The sequence below is a fragment of the Sus scrofa genome, chromosome 1 (genome assembly GCF_054392235.1).
Source record: "Sus scrofa isolate SSC_HxYL_T2T_F1_AM1 chromosome 1, Sscrofa_HxYL_maternal_Yorkshire_Landrace_v2.0, whole genome shotgun sequence".
Lineage (NCBI taxonomy): Eukaryota > Metazoa > Chordata > Mammalia > Artiodactyla > Suidae > Sus > Sus scrofa.
This window is the reverse complement of record NC_139383.1, coordinates 220147753-220171006: the sequence shown is the minus strand read 5'-3', so window position 1 is coordinate 220171006 and position 23254 is coordinate 220147753. Positions and strand designations below refer to the sequence as shown.

General features: G+C 38.6%; 1 long non-coding RNA gene across 2 annotated transcripts in view; it reads right to left on the bottom strand.

The window, feature by feature from the left end:
* The window catches only part of LOC106509174 (uncharacterized), a 43506-nt gene that overhangs the window by 8143 nt on the left and 12109 nt on the right, over nucleotides 1–23254 (bottom strand). For both annotated transcript variants that reach the window (XR_014821707.1, XR_014821708.1), the window contains 2 exons: nucleotides 11642–11748; nucleotides 3267–3317 (listed from right to left, as the gene is read on the bottom strand). This is a non-coding gene — a long non-coding RNA (uncharacterized LOC106509174). The remainder of the gene's footprint in view (nucleotides 1–3266; nucleotides 3318–11641; nucleotides 11749–23254) is intronic.

The following is a 23254-nucleotide window of genomic DNA, read 5'->3' as shown; positions in this document are numbered from 1 at the left end:
TTAATATTGATATATATTAGAAAAAAAAAAAAAAGAGTGAGGGAGTTCCTTCCTGTTGTGGTTCAGAAGTAACGAATCTGCTTAGTATCCATAAGGATGTGGGTTTGATCCCTGGCTTTGCTCAGAGGGTTAAGGATCCCAAATTGCTGTGGCTGTGGCTATAGCCAGCAGCTATATATAGCTCTAATTCAACCTCTAGCCTGGGAACTTCCATATGCTGTGCCTGCGGCCCTAAAAAAAAAAAAAAAAAAAAAAAAAAAAAAAAAAAGGAGGAGCCACATCTGAAAAAGGATGTACAAAAGGAAAGCAGAAGAGAGTTAGAGCTTGCCCACAGGACAAAAAGTACCCATTCTCCACCATCTGAAGCATGCTGCATCCACAGGTAACCAGGCACTGACCAAGGATGCTGCAGAAGGGCAGAAGGGGGGCTCCAGGCTTGGAACTGTCACAGAGGGCTCCTGAGGATGAGGGAGGGGACAGGAGATGAAATGTGTCCTCAGTATCCAGGTCACTAGATCCCCCAACCTTCTCTGGATCTTACCATCTTTCACTCCTTCCCTTCATCATATCATGTACATAAACATTAGTCAATGTTTTATTTATTTCACATGTAACCCAGATGCTTGCTGGGTCCACCTTTACCCTTGGGGATATTGGCTTTGAATCTATCAGTGCTATAGCCTTGCAAGTCTGAGGTTTACCCCAGAATGTTTTGGAATTACCCGAAATGTACCCGCTTGTCATTTCCTCCATTCTCTTTGCAGCTTCTGGACATAATCTATTTTGGTCTTGTATCAACCCACACAGAGACCTCAGACTCTCCCCTTCAAGCATCACCAAAAGAAGTTACATTTATTTTTTTTTTTTTAAATGTTAGTGAGCAAAGTAGCCCTTACTCAAGAGTCTATATGGGTGATAAGGGTTGGGCAGCTCATCCAACTATGATCATTCTTCTCTTTATAAATTGTCTTCCACCCAAAGTGGCTTTTGAACTTTTCTACCCAGCAGGCTCCCAACTCTCCCCACTCCACTTGTGCAGTGTCACAACCTGCTGGCCCCTCTCTCCTCTTTCCCAGATGCCCACACTACCACCACCAACTCCTACCTCAAATTCTCTCTTTTTCAGAGTATGTCAACTCTCCCAACTCTCTACCCCAGGATGGGTAGCCAGACACATCCTGATCTGGAGGGTGAGCAAGGTCTTTTCTTTTGCATAAATAACTTTTTTTTTTGCCACCCCCATGGCATATGGAACTTCCCAGGCTAGTGATCAAATCCAAGCCACATCTGCGACCTGAGCCGCAGGATCCTTAACCCACTGCACTGGGTGTAGTTCAAACTTGTACTTCCACAGTGACCAGAGCTGCTGCAGTCATATCCTTAACCCACTGCAGCATAGTGGGAACTTCCTGAACAAATAACTTTTTAAGAGAGCAGTTGGAGTCATATAGGGACAATATTTTTTGTTTTGAATTACATCCATATGTTACTTCCTATATAAAGGTTTTCCTAATATTTCCCATCTACTTGCTAACTTTTCTCCAAAACCCCCATCCGTCTTTCAATACTTATGAAAAATAAAGGATAGGTGGTTACTAGGGGCAGGGAGGAGAGGGAAATGGAGAGTTGTGACTTAATGAATATAAAGTTTCAGTTACGGGAGATAAGCTCTAGAGCTCTGATGGACATCACAGTGCCTAGGGTTAATAATACTGTGTTGTATACTTAAAATTCTTTAAAAAGAAGATCTCCATTTGTGCTTTTACTACAAACAACAACAACAAAAACCCAAGAGGCAGGAAGCAACTTTTAAGTGTGATGGATATGTTTATTACCTTGATTGGGGCAATGGCTTCTCAAGTGTATGCATATGTTTAAACTTATCAGTTTTATCCATTAGTTTATGCAGTTATTTGGATATAATTACACTTTCATAAAGTTGTTAAAATTAGTTTTATTGTGGCATATCTATGTCTGTTTTATCTACCCATGTTAGCGAGACACTTAAGAAATTTATACTTAATTATGACTTTATTCTAAAGATTTTTAAGAATGAATCTGAAGAATTCAAGTGCTGTCTCATTTCCTCCTTAGAATGCTTCACTTCCTTTGTAATGCTGATGAATCATCAGGCCCAGGACCCCTAAACTCTACCATGGATGGGATGAAGTTTCAGCAGAGCTGACAGCTCCTCCTTCACAGTTAACTTCTGCACCAGTAGCTTCTCCAGAGTCACCTTCCAACAAAAGGCATACATTTCAAGCTCCACCCTTGTCTACTCTCCCTTCAGTGCAAAACATAGTTGTGTTCAGCCAAGTTTCCCCATACATCCTAGGATCGCCAGCATTACCATTTATGGCCCAAGGCTATATCCCTGATTGATCTTAAGGGCCAAAGGGCTCCCAGGTCTAAAAACAAAGTTTGAGCAAAAATTAGCTTCAGAGAACTATTTCCAGGTGAGAAGAAAGGGCTCTAAAAATGGCCCATCAACTGAATTTTACAAAAATGTCAAAGTCATAAAAGACAAAGCAATCCTGGGAACTGTTCCAAATTAAAGGAGACTGAAGAAACCCAATAAAGACTCACAACTATGTGATCCTCGACTGTATTCTACACTGGAGGGAAAACATGTTGTAAAGGACATTGCTAGATAGGTGAAATGACAAAGCTGAAATAGACTAGATAGGAGTCCAGTGCTCAAGGTAAGTTAGTTCATTTGATAACTGTGATATGGCTGTGGAAGGGGAAAGTCTTCTTTTTGGCAGATACATGGTGAAGTATTTAGAGGCAAAGGGCAATGATGTTGGTAACTCAATTTCAAAAGCATAGACAGAAAGAGAGCAAACAGGACAAATTATAAATAGTAAGTGGATCTGGGTAAAGGCTATTGGTCATTTTTACTATTCTCGCAAATTTTCTGTATGTTTCAAATTGTTTCCTAATAAAGACTTTTAAGAAATGGTCCCTCAATCAGTCCTGCTGAGTTTTAATCCCTCTGAGATATGCACATCAATGCCCACAGCTGTCATCATCACATCCAACATCCCCAAGTGAGAAACTCCAACTTTTAAACAGTTTAATGAGGTTCTAACTCAGACGAAAACATAAGGATCTTCTCATTACAACTGTGGTTCTTACATTTTCAACACTGATTCTTAAATTTATCAGATACTGAAAATGAAATAAAAATGCATACATGTAGAAATATAAAAATTAAAAGAATCACATGAAAACCATGATTTCAAACCTTTGTCCTGCTAACATACCAACAGTGTGATGTGGGAAATGTCATTTTACTTCTTTGTCAGTTTCCTTATCTGGAAAGTAGAGATGAAAATCCCTGGTCACATAAAAAATAGTTATGATTAAGAATAGAATACTAATAGAACCAACTGACCTGAAATGTCTTTATTCAGAAGATCCCAATTTCTCTGAATGCACCTGGCACAGCTGCTGCCCAATAACCCTAGAAGCCTATGGGTTGATTCTCTTCCACAAGATGGTATGCCCAGTTCTTATTTTTGTATGTTCATATCCCTATCCCATAATTCTGATCTGCTGAGGTCAACTCAAGGCAGACTTCAACCCATTTCAGCTTTTATGGAATCTTCCCGAGAGCTCTTTCACCATAGGCTATTCTCTTCCCTTGAGACTTGTTCACTATGTTGGGCTAGCAGATTTCACTTGACTTCATTTCTCCTCAAAGCTTTTCTACACTGGGACAACATTGCTCCATGTTCGCTTCACCATGCCTCATGCTGACTTTTGGTTCATCTCCCTTACTCTTTATTTCCTCTCTGAAAATCTATTTATAGGTGTCATTTTCTACCAATAGAACCATTTTGCTCCTGGCCTCTTATAGAAGAGAAGCAAATATTCAGGCATAGGTAACCACTTTGCACTCTGTGTATCACTGTAAATATCTAGAAAGAAACCTACAATTGCATGGAGAGTATGAACTGTATCTGAAAACTTCAGACTGCCAAATCTGGGGAGGAAGGGTGTACTTCACCAGCTTCTTGATTGCACTGGTAAAAATTCCCAGTTTGAAAGCTTAAAGTGATGAAACACAAGGCTCTATAGCGTATCCCAGAGTTAAATGTTACTGCATGATTTTTACTAAAAAGGAAAAGATATTAAGGTTTTGGCACTTAGGATACACAGTTCCAAATACATACCAATATATCAACATGATTTTAGAAAAGTTTTTTTTTTAATTTTCTGTCTTCAAATCCAATTTTTCTAGGTGTTACTTTTAAGAAATCCTACATAGACAGCATTTTAGGGTTTCATATAATAAAATCACATTTGAAAAACAAAAACTTTTCAAGTCATAACTGTAAAATAGTATAATAACCAATATTTCTGCTTTCTGCCTACCTTCCACAAAAGAAAAATACTTAATCACCTTTATTTCCAAGGGGTCAGACATGGGTTTCAAGCATGAAACATAAAGGGTGCATTCACAGACTTCAAAAACAAACTTATGGTTACCAAAGGGGAAAGGTCAGGTTTGGGATTGACACATGCACACTACTGTACTTGGAACGGATGGTCAACAGGGACCTGCTGCATAGCACAGGGAATACTACTCAATGTTCTGTGATAACCTATATGGGAAAATAGTCTGAAAAAAATGGATAAGTGTGTATATATAATTTCTGCTGCACTTTGTTGTACAGCAGAAATTCACCTAACAGTGTAAATCAACTACGCTTCAATAAAACTTTTTAAAAATGTACATCAGACCTAGGAAAGAATCTAAGAGGTTAATTCCTTTGACTCCCTGTTTAATATAATAAGAAATTGAGGTTCACAGAAGGATTGGCAGGACTACTCAGCTAGAGATGACACATCCAGCTCTCCCCTGGTCTCCTTGCTCCTGGCCTGGTCCTACTTCTTGGCCCTGCACATCCCACCCATGCTAAAGTTTTGTCTCCAACATCCCTTCCCTCCATTGAGGACTCCTCAGGGCTTTCTAGATACGCTGCTTCAGAATAACATCTTTAAAGTCATTATTTTCATTCTAGTGGTTCTCCTTCTATGACATTAATATTCTTTCCAATTATAATGGAAATACCCGACTCGTGTTCACTGAAATGCAGTTTGATGACTTTCGTACCTAGAAGTCTTTCCTGAATTCTTTTCTTTTGCCTCTATTTATTCAACCTTATTGACCTACTACTGAATGAGAGGAACTCTGAGAGATGCTGAGGATATAAAGTCAAGTAAGACAATGTTCCTGCAAGAAACAACTCAGTTCTTGGAGTTACTTCTATTGTCATCACTGAGGCTATCTACCAATTTGCAATTCTCTTCGTTCTTGCTTTTTTTTTCTATCAGACATAAACATTGGGTGATATGTGTTTATATGAGTACTAATACTATCTGCCCATCTATCCATCAGGTCATTCTTGCATCTGTCCATGCATCTATGTATCCCATAAACAGAAGATACCATTCTGTTGACTAGGGCATCGACTTGCCTGATTTATTAATCTGGCATAGTCGTGTTGAATTATATCACCACCTTCTCATAATTAATGGTCTTTTGTTCATAGGGTAAATAGTTTGGAGTTAGATGAAAATCTGGAATACAGTGGTTTTCACTCTTGTGCCCTCAGGATGATGATTTTGTTAAGGTGCTTCTTCTGTCATTTTTAAAGCTATAAAATGACATTTTAAAATGGTACCATATAATCAAGTCTTTTCAAAATACCAGAAGAGAATCAGTAAACTTCCAGAAACTTGAGTCTTTGTATTCTCAATGGACAGTCTCTTAATTAACTGCTTTGAGATCCCACCTGCTGTTAAAAAATGTGCCATCTTTTCACTTAATTCTTATATAACTTCAAAAGACTTTGAAGTTTTTTTTCCTTCTTGGAGATTTACTTTACTTCCCCACATTACTTTTCTCATAAACTGTCTCAATACACACTTTAATTCAGAGGAAAACTGCAAAGGAAGAGCATTTTCTTTATTAAAATCCAAGAGCCTTCTCAACAGGGAGGGGCTCTGGAATAAAGGGAGCAGCCTTGTTAAAACTAAGCTACGCTTGAACACATCCTAAAATGTTTAAATTGTCGGTTCCGGTTATAAATTATAAGCTTGGTAGTTTAGAGCCAACTCCCAATGACTAATAATATGGGAAATATTGGAGTAGGCCAGATCCTAGTTTTCTGTGAACAGCTTCTTCATGAATTGCAATGAGAAATGTTCAGTACAAGTGACAGTAAACAAAAGTTAGATTTAAAAAATGCCTGGAGGACATGTAATTCACAAGAATTATGGAATTTGTTTCTACTTTCAGATAAAGACTAATAAATCATAAGCACATCAAATGTAGCTGCTGATACAATAATAAATATTGATATAAACAAAGCTCGTAATACCTTCTCTTGAAGCCTGAATCTTCCAGTCCAGTCTGGCAGCTCAATGTTACTCAGATTTTACTAAGGTAAACTTTTTTTTTTTTTTTAGATTAAACAGCAATAACATAAAGCACTGTGTCTATCTAATAACAAGGCATTACACTTCACGTGAGAAAAATGGATTCTTGGGTAGACAAGATTGTATAAAATGCTAAGTTCCCCAAAAGGTGAAATATTTGGTACCTCTAAAATAAGCAATCATAGGGAGTTCCCTTGTGGCACAGAGGGTTAAGGATCTGGCATTGTCACTGAGGTAGTTTGGGCTGCTGCTATGGCATGGGTTCGATTCCTGGCCCAAGAACTTTCGTATGCTGTGGGCATAGCCAAAAAAAAAAAAAAAAAAAAAGTAAGTAATCATATTATAAGAGTAATAAAAGAAGGAGAGCTTAGATGCTTACATTCTTGGTGTTTCATGTAAACCACAAAATTAAGAGTCTACTTCCACTTTCCTTCACAAAATAATAATATCTGATCTTTTGTTTTCAACTGATTATTTGCATTGCTGCTCTTTGCTTTCCTCCTCAAAGCACTCCCATTTTGAAAACCTTCATGAAAAAGCCGTTTTTGTGTGACTGTCTTTTATTTTCACTATACACTAAAATTTGAAAGTGGTGTGTAATAAAAGGACCCCTGTCTGGAAAGTTTAAAGCCAGAATTCTGGTTCAGTGTCTGTACTGTGAGAGCTATGATGTCATGGGGAATTCATTTACTATCTCTACCTCTATGTTTTCATTGATGACATGAGAAAGTTATCCCAGATGGTCTGTATAATCTTTATACCTCCAAGAAAACTGACAAATTTCAATCCATCATATCTTTGACTTCTTTGAAGCTTAGTTTCCATGGGACTTTCCAGAGAAAACTAGAAGTGGAATGAAGTGTGCTCTAGCTCGTGGAACTAGGTCTTCATTCCAACTTCCTATTCAGCCTGGTACAAAGGAGGACATTTTTGATTTGCAAATTCCAGTTACTGTTTTCTCCATGCATCCTGAATTATGCCAGGCCATTTCCTTGAACACGGTTTACTTCTTACTCCTATAGCTGATCTTTCCATACTCCCTATTTGCTATCACTTGACAAGTATTCCTATCTGGCTGAGGGATACTCACTATCAGCCTCGCCTCCTGCCCCGTCTCATACCTTTTCTCACATGTGCCCACTGCTCTAGGCAGCTAGTCACTTCTCCCTGCAGCTGCTAATGACCCTTCCAAACACTATGCCTTCACTTTCTCTCTTCTTCATCCATCCCGTTCACATTCCAATAGAATCTTTTGGGCAAAGATGGAGATGTCCTGGGCTGTCCAATATGATAACTATCAGCCTCAAAATATTACTGAGCACATGAAATGTGGCAAGGCAATGGAGAATCTGAATTTTATTTTATTTTCACTCATTTAAGTTATAATAGCCACATGTGGCTAGTGGTTAACATATTGGACAATACAGCTCTAGATTATACCATCACTTGTCTAGCTCAAATCTCATTTCTTATAGGACAAGGCTCATCAATATTAGCTCAAACATGTAGAGAGAGAGAGAGAGAGCTGTCTAAGCCCCACCACCAGATTCTTTTGTTTTTTCTTTTGGTCACACCCATATCACATGGAAGTTCCCAGGCCAGGGACTGAATTTGAGCCACAGCTGTGACCTACACCATAGCTGCGGCAATAATGGATCCTTAACCCACTATGCTGGGCCAGGGATTGAACCTGAATTGCTGCAGAGACAATGCCAGATCCTTAACCTCCCATCCCTCAGCAGAATCTCCCAGATTTTCTAATCTAATTCATCTGGCCATGAATATTTTTAGAAGGCTTTCAAGAATATGCTGAGGGGCTGCCATGGTTGACAACTGCTACTCTGTGAAGACCTCTTAAGCCTTTCATGTTTTAGTTATTTGCTGGATGTCTCTAAAATACTGCACAATAGTCTGGATCATGCAAATTAACATTTCTTTTTACTGCTACCTTCAGTCTTATTTACCAGATTGGAAGCATCTTTTCCATTTTGTCCACTGAATCTACTGCCACTCATGGAAGATTCTGGATACATTTTTGATTAGTGAACAGTCTTCACTTCTTATACATACCCATGAAGTGCAAAATATTTATAGCTTTGAATCCTCGTTTATAAACCCTAAATGAGGTTAGGCTTGCTTGGGTTACTATCTTTCCTTAAAATCATTACCATTTTTTGTAGTTAGCCCATTAATGAGATTTCTGTGCTAGACTGTGAGTTCCATGAGAGCAGGGTCCGTAACCCTTCACCAATGTACCTCTACTAGCTAGTACCTAGTCTAACACATAGAGGCATTGAATAAATCATTGCTGAATGAATCCCATCCTGGTTCAGCAGTTAACAAACCTGACTGGCATCCATGAGGACACAGGTTTAATCACTGGCCTCGCTCGGAGGGTTAAGTATCTGGCATTGTTGTGAGCTGTGGTGTAGGTCACAGACATGGCTTGGATCCTGCCTTGCTGTCACTGTGGCATAGGCCCAGCAGATACAGCTCTGATTTGACCCCTAGCCTGGGAACCTCCATATGCCGCAGGTGTACCCCTAAAAAGACAAAAAAAAGAAGAAATCATTGCTGAATGAATCATTTAATGAAATAAGTGCTTGAATAAATGCATTTAAAGTCATATCAGTATGACTTGTTCATGGAAAGTGAGCATACCGTCATCAGTACCCTGAGGTGGAATGTGTATGTGTGTACATGTGTATATATGTGCACATGCATGAGTGTATGTGCATGCATGTGTGACTATCTATATGCTGTGTGTGTTTCAGATGCACAATCACTGTGAGCATCCTTACAACGATCCAAAAGTTGCTGAGTATTCCAAAGGATCCCTCAGCACCTCTCGGTTCTGCACAGCTGGTATCTCTGCTCTCCCTAGCTATCGTCCTGGGAAATATGGTATTAATACTGAACGAACAGATGGTGTAGGGTGTGTTACTTAAGACAGTTTTGCCAGGAGGTAAATTTATGCTTTATAAATGTACTTCAAAACTATGCTATTTGATTTAATCACTTAATGCAAAGACAGCTGCATACTATATTTGCCTTAACTGCAGTTATATGGGTTATCTGCCAATCTGTTAATTATAGTATTTTGAAAGGCTTCAGGAAAAAAAAACAGTAATTATACAGATGGGGGGGAGGAACATTTTTGAAGCCTAAATTCAGACATTCATTCCCAGCAAACACAAACTTATTGAAGATTTAGAAAACCTGTTAAAAAAGTGGGAGTAGATGTGATGGTTTTCCTCTGAAAGGGACTTATGCATGTGTTCTCACCCAGCCTTAGTTACTATGGGTAACTGCAGGGGAGACAGGAAGGGAGCGGTGGTCCAACTGGACAATGCCACAGCCCACTCACCATGGTCTTTGAGCAACTGCTCAATTCCTTGAAATTAGAAAGAGGGGGAAGAGGAGAAGGGGAAGGAAGAGGCAGAAGGGGGAAGACGGGAGAAAAGGGGCACGAGGAGGAGGTTCTACTTTAAGTGACAACCTAATTCTGCCCTTGATGCTCTCATACTCCACCATCATCTGCTTGCTCCCTGAGCTCTCTGTGCCTAAGTTTTCTCTGCTAAACAGTTACAGCAATGATTAAGCAAATTTAATTAATACCATATCAGGGAAAAGGAATATTTTAAGCTTAGTCTGACAACTTCCTTTTCTTGCCAAGGACTAGATACTGCATACTTGAAGGAGAAATCTGGCCCATTTCCCCTATCCTCTGGGAATTCACGTTCAATGAATTTCGTTGTCATGTTAAGAGCAAGATTTCCTCTCTCTGGGCAGCTGTACCAGGATGAAAGCATTGAACAGGACCCAGGCTGTAAACCAAAGAATTTTGGAAGGAGTGTTACAGATTATCTGGTCCAATTCACTCTTTTCACAGATGAGAAAACTGGGAATCCACATTCTTAACTGACTCACTTTCCCAAATTAGTTAAGAAAAAATGAGGTTTTGACCAAGGACCCTCTTCTATCAGTTTAGGCCATTTTGAGGTGCATCACACTGTTTATAAGCCTATAAAATAACAAAAAGAGCAAAGAATTTATTTTCCTGGGCTAGTCCAACACATGATTGGCTGGAGCTGCCTTTGGGCAAAGTAAGAAGCCAGCAGTAATAGTAGTCATCCTGACTTCCTAAGGCCTCCACACATCACAGCTTCCAGTGCCATCTGCCCTGACAACAGTGCCCTGTGCAATTGTGCATCACAGCCTGCGTGCCACCTACTATGTGCTAGGTACATTCCACACATCATCTCAGCAGCAACAACTGCCCACAACCTAAACGCAAATAGTATCTCACACACTTCACAACAGGGAAACATGCTCTCAAAGTTTGAGTAACTTGGAGTTCCCGTCATAGCTCAGAGGAAACAAATCCAACTAGGAACCATGAGGTTGCAGGTTCAATTCCTGACCTCACTCACTGGGTTAAGGATCCGGCGTTGCCGTGAGCTGTGGTGTAGGTCACAGACGTGGCTTGGATCTGGCGTTGCTGTGGCTCTGGCATAGGCCCCTAGCCTGGGAAACTCCGCATGCGGTGGGTGTGGCCCTAAAAAAGGACAAGAGACAAAAAACAAACAAACAAACAAAAAAATTGATTAACTTGCTTAAACTCACACAGCTAAGTTCTAGTACAGTCTCATATTTAGACCTGGACTTACTAGATTAAAAGATATTTGTCTTCCCCCCAAAATATACTTGTTTCTTGGCAACCTCCTTGCAAGATGGACTAAAAAACCTTCCTCTGCTTCCCTGAGGCATTTTACTGGGTCTGCTGCCATTTGTCTAGTGGCATCTGGTGGCCTGCTACCGCAGGCTACCCCTGTGCACTGCAACTCATCTGACCAATAACTCATCTTCATAGCCAGGCCCTATGCAACATTCAACAAGCTTCAGTTGATAAAACTGATGTGTGCTTCGACAAGCAGCCTGTGAGAACTCAGCTCTTTTTTTGCAAGACGTGTACAATTCCCTACAGTCTTGGTTATGCTGATTCCCAGGCCCCCATCTAACCTAACAGAGTAGAATTTTTTAAATTTCTTGTGTTAGGCAGAAGGCGAGGATAAGGCCAAGGCTGGCAGGTGAAGAGGAATTAGAGGGGGGCAGGTCTCACTTTTGGTAATTCTCCTGTCATATTTAAACAATTCATCCCTAATCTATAAAGGAGTTGGGAGGTACTTACATTTTCAGTGGTCCCTCGTATTTTCATTTCCTTGAGGCTGATTAGATCAAAATTGTGAACACAGCAATCGCTCTGAACCTTCATATCTCTGCCTTGAACACTTTTATCTATTAAAAAACAAGTGTTTCATTAAATTTTTCACAGGTATGCCTATGATCACAATTTTCTTATGTTTTAGGGCAATATAATTATCAATATCCTCTGCTATTTTCTGTTTTCTGATTTTTTTCTATTATCTCAAATTTTTAAAAAATTAGTCATCTTTGAATAAAGCAAGTTTACCAGTTAATTAAAAGTAGTTTATGCATGATAGATTAGCATTCTAAGTAGGAGAAATTCTTTCTGGTTTATGCTGAAGTGCTTTACAGCACAAGGTTGAGTGTGTGTGTGTGTGCACAGGTGCACATGTGTATTTCTTTATAGTATAGGATAGCTTTCAGGAAGCTCTGCCACTAGCCCAATAACCCATTTCTGTTCTTCCAAAGAGGGAACTTTCTGTTCCTAAGAAGTATGACAATTATGGGGAATTCTAGCTGTTTAGAGATCGACAGCCCCATATAGAAAGTCTTTATTAAAATCAGAAACTTTTTCTCTGAGAAAAAGAGTGAAAGACAAGTCAAAGATGGGGAGACAATATTTGCAAAACACATATCTGACAAGTTATTTGTATCCAAAATAGAGAAAGAACCTTTAAAACTCAACAATAAGAAAACTGATGCCTTTGGGATGGATTAGCAATGGGATCCTGCTGTGTAGCACTAGGAATTCTGTCTAGTCACTTATGATGGAACATGTGATATATGAAGAAAGAATGTATACATGTATGTGTAACTGGGTCACCATGCTGTACAGTAGAAAAAAAAATAATAAGAGGGAAAAAAAAAGCCTCAACAATAAGAAAACAAGCACACAGTTTAAAATTGGTCAAAAAATCTGAACAGACACCCCACCAAAGATATACGGATGGAAAAGCAAGTAGAAATACTCAACATCATATGTCACAAGGAAAATTGAAAATGAAAACAATAATGACATCCCACTACACACTTAGGATGGCTGTGCAAAATGCTGATAACACCAAATGCTGACAAGGATAGAGAGCAATAGTTCTCACTGGTTGCTGTGGGAGGATGCAGATGAGTACAGCCATTTTGGAAGAAAGTTTGGAAGTTTATTAGGAAATTTTAAGCATACTGTTACTACATGACCCAGCATATGCACTCCCCGGTATTCACTCTATTGAGTTGAAAAATTACATCCACATAAAAAGCTGAACAGTGGTATTAGGCAGCTTTATTCATAATCATCAGAAACTGGGAGAAATCAAGTGCCCCTGAACAGGTGGGTAGATAAACAAACTATGATACATAGAATGGAATATATTTAGCAATAAAAGAATTAAGTGATCAAGCCACCAAAACCATGAAGGAATCTTAAGTGCCTATTGCTAAGTGAAAGGAGTCACTCTAGAAAGGCCACATATTGAATGATTCCAACTATATGACATTCTGGAAAAGGCAAAACCACAGAAATAAAACCATCAGTAGATGCCAGAGGAAAGGGGAAGGAATGAAAAAGTGAAGCTCGGGATTTTTAGGATGATGAAACTACTCTTTAAGATACTGTAACAGTAGATAAATGGTATTATGTATTTGTCAAAATCCATAGCACCGTCCAATATAAAGTGTGAATCTTAATCTAAACTGTGGATTTCAGTTAAGATAATGTGTCAATATTTGTTCATTAATTATAACAAATGTATCACACCAGTGAAAGATATTATATAAGAGAGAAATTGTGTGTAGATTCAGGGGAGGCATCTATGAGAACTCTGTATTATCTACTCAAGTAAAAGTGTTTTTATATCACTTTTATTTAGAGAGGACAAAGTTTTGGGTGATGATGCCATCATTCAAGAAGTTCTGTGGGGAGTTCCCATGGTTGGTACCATGGTAACCAATCCAACTAGTTTCCAAGAGGACGTGGGTTTGATCCCTCCTCAGTGGGTTAGGGATCTGGTGTTGCCATGGTGAAGGTTGCAGGCGCAGCTCAGATCTGGCGTTGCTGTGACTATGGTGTAGGCTGGAAGATACAGCTCCAATTCAATCTCTAGTCTGGGAACATCTATATGCCATGGGTGCAGCCCTAAAAAAGAAAAAAAAAAAAAGTTCTGTGGACATTTTTCAGACTACTTTAAGAGGCTGTGCCATATCTTTCTGAACACCTTTAATCCTAGTAAGTATAATTTTTTTCTTTGAGTTTCTGAAGTTAGTCTTTAAAAGATATTATAAGGGAAAGCTTTTGTTTATAAATCTAGGAAATATAATTTTGGTTTTAAAAAACAAAATTAAATATGTTTATGGAATAATCTATCCATGAAAGATGGATTCCAAAAAGGTAATGTATAGTTTGATTGAGGCAGAATAATAACTCAGGTAGTCAGTGTAGGAGCATGGGCTTTGATACACTTTGATATGGCTATTGATTAATATTTGTGGCTTAAGGGCTCCAGGGAGTAGCATCCCCATAGCCTTGTTTACTATAGGGAGTGTACCTACACCCAGGTGGACATTAATCTCTGACCCCCTGTGATTCAGTCTAGGGGAAGAGAAGGACAAAGAAACCATGACACTCACAGGACACTTCCACCCCTAAGACCCCTGTTGGGCAAGGACCGATACAGGTAGTTGGGCAAGGCCAAAGGTATAAACCCACATCTTTCTGGACCCCACGTTGGTAACCCTCATCTTTAAGGGATAAAAATCCCTATAAAACAATAGAGAGGGGGATTCTTCTTCCCCCTCCCAGCTGTCCTGGGAGCTATTTTCTTTCCTGTAATAAAGATTTTGCTTGCTTGCTGTCTATGCATTCGTGAAGTTCATTCTTCAGCTACATGAACAAGAACCTGGATTTCATTACCATCTTTTCAGCATCACAATGATATTAGCAATTGCACTGTTTCCCAAGATAACTATTGTGGAAGATTGCCTTCATGGAGACTTTCAAATACAGATTTTCATAAAATCTGTCAGAAATATTAACCCATGCCCTCATGCACACCCATCAAGAAGAAGGAAAAAAATGCAAAAGAAAGATTAGAGGCTGGGAATCAGAAACTTGACCAAAGAGACAAGATGACCACAAAAATGCATGGGATCCTAAGAGAAGTAAGGAAAAGAGAAGTAATACCTGTTATTTCTAAGGTGTTTTAATCCAGGTGAAATAAATGGTGTTATAAATAGCTTATAATTAAATTTATTGTATGCATACTAACATTTTCTTATACAATACAAATGACACTTTGCTAATTATGGGAAAATAAATTACACATACAAACAATTTGGGGGTGATCATTTCTACTGCTTAGTGTAGCCTGAGGGCCAAGTTTACATACCCTTTGTTCACAAACTTCTCTTTCTCATAGATTCTGCTCCTATAGAGCCACACCTTCTGCCCTCTAAGTTGTCCTAGAGTAGCTCTTAAGTCTTCATAAAGGAAGTCTTCAGATAAGTGGTTTAGAAATGGATTAACTGAACAGAAGGTGTTACTCAGATCATGCCTGTGGCTGTCTGAAGCACAAGCTACGACAGAAGAGTTTAGGATGCGGCTTCTGTTTGAGTAACTCAGTCTCACTTTGCCCAGGAATAATAGGATGCCACTGAGAAGAACGATACTCCTTTTTGAAGAACAGGAATGGCATTCAGCCATGGGGAGTTTGTGTTATTGTGCTTTGTGTTGTTTAGGGTCCTGAGAAAGTCCTAACATAACTTAATCTCATTGGATCCTTGTAGGTATATGTATATTAATTTTGAGTTCTCTACAAACTACAGAGACCAAGTGATAGGGATAGAGTAGGATAGTTATACAGGTAGTTGTAGAAGTCCCAGCAGGGGACAATAGCAGAGGGGGAAACCTAGGGAACTTTGGGAGACCACTGTATAAGTTAATGATTGCTCAAGAAAGACACCAAAATGTCATGGAAAGAGGCAGGCTTGGTCAACTATAAAACCATAAGTAAAAGCATGAGATATGCCCCATGAAATAGGTCATTAAGTGAAAGATAAAGTGAGGCCTGCATTCAAGTTCAGCAAGATAATGGTCCTTAGGACCAAGGACAGGAATTTAAGGGAAAGATGACATTCCAAAGTAGGAGACCCTAATAAGGAAATCTGAGATGATTCAACATATTTTATTTTATTTTGCTTTTTAGGGCTACACCTGTGGCACATGGAGGTTCCCAAGCTACAGGTAGAATCAGAGCTACAGCTGCCAGTCAATACCACAGCCTCAGCAACTCAGGATCTGACCCCAGATCTTTAACCCACTGAGCGAGGCCAGAGATCGAACCCACATTCTCATGGATCCATGGGTACATTAACCACTGAGCCTTGCAAAGAACTTCTGATCCAACATATTTTAGCATATGTTACCACCTTTTTGCTGATTTGAATAAGCACCTTGGCAGTCCAAATTTGACCTCACAGGGTCAAATACTCACTTACCCAATATGAAGATGGAGCCAGTGATGTAAGCCTGATGTCTACTCGAAGAATGAGGAAAAAGTTGGTCATTTCCCTCTCCCCACTTTCCTCGGATTATAAAAATGTACCCCACACAATTCTTGGGGCTGATCCTTCTTACCTGCCTGCTTGTATCTCTCACGAGCATCCTATCTTAATAAATATATTTCTTGCCTATCATTTTGTCCCATGCCAAATTCCTTCTGCTCTGAGACATAAAGAATGTGAACCTCATCAGTAAGTCCAGATACAAGGTGAGTGATTCCAAGTAAAAAACTGTGAGTTAGGGAGTTCCCATCATGGCTCAGTGGTTAATGAACCCAACTAGTATCCATGAGGATGCATGTTTGATCTGGCGTTGGGTTAAGGATCTGGCATTGCTGTGAGCTGTGGTGTAGGTCACAGATGCTGCTAAGATCCTGCGTTGCTGTGGCTGTGACGCAGCCTAGCAGCTAGAGCTCCAATTCAACCCCTAGCCTGGGAATTTCCATATGCTATGAGCATGGCCCTAAAAAGCAGCAACAACAACAACAACAAAACTGTGGGTTCAAGTCCCATTCTGGGTCCTGGCAAGGTTCAGGTCAGAGGTGCTTCAGTTTCATAAGGTATACTATTAATACTTATACTCATTTGGCACTACCTGCCTTTTTTTTTTTTTCTATTTTCCTAACCAAATAGTGCATATATATATATATATATATATATATATATATATATATATATATTTTGTCTTTTATCCTTTTAGGGCCACACCTGTGGTATATGTAGGTTCCCAGGCTAGGGTCTAATCAGAGTTGTAGCTGCCAGCCTACGCCAGAGCCGCAGCAATGCCAGATTTGAGCTGTGTCTGTGACCTACACCACAGCTTATGGAAATGCCGGATTCTTAACCCACTGAGCAAGGCCAGGGATCGAACCTGCAACCTCATGGTTCCTAGTCAGATTCACATCTGCTGAGCCACGACGGGAACTCCAAATAATAAATTTTAAGTCAGGACATATTAGGGTTTTTTTTGGCTCATAACACCACACTGTCTTGAATATAGTATAGTATATACTAAAGAAATATTTAATTTTTAAAATTTTTTTAAACTTTCACTTAGATTTCATTTAAATATAATATTCAAAAGCACATGTGGAATATAATGTAAATTTGTTGTTTCTCCTTTTCCTTCTTGAACATATTATTAAAAACATCCTTAAATTTATTTCAAAACACTATCTTAAATAACTTCATTTTTCTTTTGATTTTCTTTAAGGTTATTAAAAATCCTCTCACATTAATGTCATATTGGAAGGGATGGAGTAGGATAGTTACACAGACAGTTGAAGAAGTCCCAAGAGAGAACTAACCATAGATAGAGAGGGAAACCTAGGGAACTTTGGGAGATCACTGTAAGTTAATAATAGGTCAAGAAAGTCATTAGCATGAAGCAGGCTTGCTTCAGGAGATATACTTCAGATCATTAAATGAAAGATAAAATGAGGCATGCATTCAAGTTCAGCAAGACAATGACCCTTAGGAGCAATGACCCTTAAGGGAAAGATGACATTCCAAAGTAGGAGATCCTCATCATATAGTAACATGAGATAATTCAATGTATTTAAGTATATGTTACCGCCCTTCTGCTGATTTGAATAAGCACCATGAACTCATGATGTAAGCCTGAAGAAGGAGGAAAAGGTGGTCTTTTCCCACTCTCCATTCCCTAGGATTATAAAAAACTATTCCACCTAATCCTCAGGGCAGAGCCTCCTTGTCTGCCAGCTTGCATCTCTCACAAGCATCTTATTTTAATAAATTTATTTCTCATCTATCACTTTGTCTCTTGCTAAATTTCTTCTGCATTGAGGCACCAAGAACCTGAACTTTAGTGAGTCCAGGCACAAGGTGAGTGATTCTCATTTAAAAACAGTTGAGTTCAAACTGCAATCTGGGTTTAGGCTGGATTTGAGTCCCGGCATGTGGGTTCAAGTCCCAATCTGGATTCTGGCTAGGTTCAAGTCCTAAGTGTTGTCAGTTTCAATACATTATTCTCTGAACCCTTTACAAACATGCTCAGGCAGGTGTGAACATAGCTATTATAATACACAATCATGTGGAATATTTAGAACTTTGATATACTCAGTCTGAATGAACACTTAGGTATACCTTTTTAAATTTCGGCATTGATTCATATTTTGATGTATGTGTAAATATATCTACAAATAAAACATGAAACTTGATGAAGACATAAAACAAATTATTATAGAACTCTTGCCTTTCCACAGCACAACTTAAAGATAATTTTTTAAAAATTACCTCCCAGTTGTTATAGGCTTTCAACTGCTGGGTATGTTGAAGTAACTCATGCTAGACTTGCCAACCTGCTGTTAAAAAAAATTAAAAAAAGAGAACAACTCTGAAACTGGACAAAATATAAGAGACAGCTATATTCAAATAGTGAAAAAAAAACTGTAAGACTATAATTCAGGAGGGAAAAAAAATTTGAGATGATCCTTATATTCACACTGATGACAAGAGCCTTAAGGTTTTTAATGGAAACCTTTTTGCAGGGCAACAGAACTCAAGCAGAGCAGAGACCACAAATAGCAGAATTTAGGAAGGCTGGAACCACTGGAATTTTCAGACAAATTACAAGACAGATGGGAGAGTGAATGAGTGGGGCCAGGGATCAAACCCACATCCTCATTGATACTGGTTGGGTTCCTTAACCCACTGAGCCACAATGGGAACTCTAGAATAAAATCTTTTTGACTTTGAGTTAGACAAAGCTTTTTAGATACACACAAAATGCCTATACATAAAAGAATGAATTATCAGACTTTATCAAAATAAAAACTTCTGTTCTTTGAAAGACAATGGGAAGAGAATGAAGAGCATATCACAAAACTGAAGGGAAAAATATTTCTATGTATATAATATGAAATAAAGAACCTGCATCTAAAATATATATATAAAGACTCCTCAAAACTCAGTAATTTAAAAAAATAAACAAGCCAATTTTATAAATGTGCATAAGAGACTTAGACAGACACAACTAAGAAGACAGACCAATAGGAGATAAGTTGCTTGACATGATTATTCATTAGAGAAATGTAAATTAAAACTGCAAAGTAGGGAGTTCCCGTCGTGGCGCAGTGGTTAACGAATCCGACTAGGAACCATGAGGTCGCGGGTTCGGTCCCTGCCCTTGCTCAGTGGGTTAACGATCCGGCGTTGCCGTGAGCTGTGGTGTAGGTCGCAGACGCGGCTCGGATCCCGCGTTGCTGTGGCTCTGGTGTAGGCCGGTGGCTACAGCTCCGATTCAACCCCTAGCCTGGGAACCTCCATATGCCGCGGGAGCGGCCCAAGAAATAGCAACAATAACAACAACAACAACAACAAAAGAGACAAAAGACAAAAAAAAAAAAAACAAAAAAAAACAAAAAAAACTGCAAAGTAGGAGTTCCCATTGTGGCTCAGCAGTTAACGAACCCGACTAGGATCCCTGAGGATGTCTGTTTGATCCACGGCCTCACTCAGCGGGTTGAGGATCCGGTGTTGTTGTGGCTGTTGTGTAGGCCAGAAGCTACAGTTTTGATTCTTCCCCTAGCCTGGAAACCTCCATATGCTGCAGTGCAGCCCTAAAAAGACAAAAAAAAAAAAAAGATTGATCATACCATGTATTAGAGACTATACCAAGAAACTGAAACTCTCATACTATGACGGCGGGAATGCAAGGTAGTACAGTTTGCAAGTTTCTTACAAAGTTTATATATATAAACTATATATGTGTGTGTGTGTGTGTGTGTGTGTGTATAGTTTCACGTATGACCCAGCAATTCTAACAATAGGTTTTACCCAAGAGAAATAAAAGTGTTATATGGACACCAAAACTTTTTCAGGAATCTTAGTATCTTTATTTATGATAGCTGAAAACCTGAAACAAATGTCTATCACAGTGAAGTGGACATCCCAATAATGCAATACTATTCGGAAATGAACTACGGAAATGTACAATATAGATCTCACACACCAGCTGAGTAAAAGAAGCTAGAACCAAGAGAATACATGCTTTATGTGATTTTGTTCATACAAAATTCTAGTAAAGAAAAACTAATCAGCAGTGCCAGAAAGCAGATCAGTGGTTGCCTGTGATCAGGTGCGGCAACAGGGAGAAGGGGAATCTGCCTGAAGAGGGACACTTGAACTTGTGGGAATATTGGAAATGATTGGCATATAGATTTATCAAAGCATATTGAGATCTACAGTTAAACCTGCTACATTTCACTGAATAAAGATTATGCCTTATTAAAGGTGATTTCAGCTATAGTTTGTAACTCCAGCAAATATCCTGAACAGAATAGCCACTCAATGGTGAGATCTACATCATCTTCTATACTTAATGTAGTTTAATTTGTCCTTTATTTATTAAAAAAGGAAGTAATTGGCTGCAAAGAAAATTTAAAACAAAAAAACTTTCTAGAGATGTACCAGCTTGTTTTCAAAATAATCATTTATATAACTGAGATTAAATTGTAATTGGCCTTTTCAGCTGAAGCAGATAAAGATCTGGGTTGCTGGAACTTGTTTTGCTGCTCTATAAAATAGCTTTAGTATTATTGGCACTTATAAGGCATGAATTGTGGCACAAGCTTTCTGTTTAAAGACTTCAGCAGAACAGCTGCATTCTGAGCTGTAATGATGGGGTTGAGGACAGGGTAGAGTCTGTAGGTGCAAGAAGGCTTCTGGGGGTTCGTACAATTGTTCCCACTAATAGCAATGACTCTGAACTTGGCTTGTGCTTTCAAATCCCGCTTTAGTCCAGTTTATACCACTTCCCCTCCTCGGGAATGGAACTACAGCTACAGTTTTGACAAAAGCAAGAACTGGAGATGAAGTTGTAAGGTGTGGCTTTGATTCTTACTCTGCCCCTTTAAACTGTGCAATCTTAGACTATCTCTCTTTATCATATCTGTAAAATGGAGAAGATCATTGTCCCACTTAAATGAAAGTTTTAAGTATTCAATTTTTATAATGTAATGAGGGATTCAGTCACCATAAGATAAGCCCTGAGTAAATAATGGTTGTATACGAAATCAGAGTCTGGAATAAAAGGCTAACAATTTGGAGGCTACCCAGTAATAATGCTACAGACACCAGAGGATGACTAAACTACCACCCTAGAAGAGGACCAAGTGACTTATTCTCTCCAGGACAAGCTGGTCCTCAAGTCCAAAAGAAGAAGTCTTGGCAAAGTAGTACAGGTTGGAATGTTAGCTGACAGGAGGAGACATTGAGTTAAGTAAGGTCATCCTGTTTCCAGCTTAACCTGATCAAGTAGCTCATTTAAGTGTAATCTCATCCACAGAGAGGAAGAAAAGGATCTCTCTCCGTGCTAAAAAAAAAAAAAAAAAAAAAAAAAAAAAAAAAAAAACTTCCTCAGTAAAAGTTGCCAAATTAAAATATCTTATTCAAATTGGGCAACTATGTGAGATAAAGAGGAGTTATGACTGGTCCCCATTTCCAGAAAACTTACTTGATAAGTACAAGTCTTCATCTCTGAAATACCAATTTTCTGCTTTAGGGTCTAGGGATTATTATTCTGCTCTAAGGAGATAAAAGTAACATATTTGAGGTTACCTTGTGTTGTTTGTTTGTTTTGTTTTTGAAAAAGAAGTGTCAGAATCCATGTGGCTGCCTTCCAAAGAACTTCTACTAAAAATATTATAACTAAGATTGCTTTGATACACCTGCACTGTCTCCTTAAGATCACGTTCCTGTAGTTCCCTAAGAAAGGCCAATGTAAACTGAACCACTGCATGAGTAATAGCAGACTTACACACCAAGGAGAAACTTAAACTGAGCCAGGAAGATTTTTGTCTATAAAGCTCTTATTGCAAAGCCTTTCCAAGAAGTTACTTGTCAAGCCCCAAGTAACTTCCACATCCAGAATTAAGTCCTTTGCAAATCTCCAAAGTAAATTTGTGTAGGGGGGCAGAGTACCAAAACTGTGTGTGGTGGTTACAAAAAAAAAATTCTGGTGACAACATGCCAGGAATTTGGAGAAAATTAATCACTTGGGCCGGCCATTGAAAACACAGTCTTTGAGACACTGCAGTTTGCTTGCTGTAATCTCAAAATATGTTTAAAAATATCTCTGCCAAAATTCAGTTCACTTTAACTAGAAAAAAAAAAATGTGTCATGGAGCACTTTTATGACGAGAGTGAGATACTTTAATAAAAACTAACCAATATGACTGCTAAAGTTAATCTATCTTAGGGTTAGCAATATTGAATGTGTATTACCCATAAGAAAATGCTAAGCATTCCCAGCATAATGTTTGGAATTTAGATACATCCAATAAATGATAATTTTTGTTGAACAAATTGAGTATCTGCTCCATGCCCAGCACTGTTTTGGGGAATAAATAGTTATTCAAAAGTATAGTTGAAGGTCTAACCATATCTAATCAAGTTTTCTAAGGAAAACTCATATATTTTTCCTTTTAGAAGTTGAATCAGAGTTGCAGCTGCCAGCCTACACCACAGCCGCAGCAACACCAGATCAGAGCCTCACCTGCGACCTATACTGCAGCTTGTGGCAAGCCAGATCCTTAACCCACTGAGCCACAATGGGAAGTCAGAAAACTATTTCTTAAAAATATTTCTCGATAGGATTCCACTCTTCAACAAGTAAGATTATCAGCTCAGTAAGTATGTTTATAGAAAAATTTAATTCCAAGTATTTCAATACCAAAGATCCTAACTAAAGTTTTTTTTTTCTACAAAGGAAACTTTATGCATAAAATCTTGAAGACTGCAGTTATTATCACTGACAGAGCTGGAAGCAGAAAATAGAAAAATGATTTTACCTTTATCAGTGATGTATTACAACATAGTCTTTCTTTATTGGATAAAACACAAAATAAGCACTCAGAATATCGGTTTCAACTTAAAGTCAAAGAAAATTTTGAAATCTTTCACTTTAACAAAAATAAAAGCTTTTGTTAAAAGAGAGAAAGGCAACGGAAACCAGAAAAAAAAATTGAAAAAGCCATTTTTCTCTTCCAAACCCTAGAAATCATATGCAATAATAATATCAATGAAA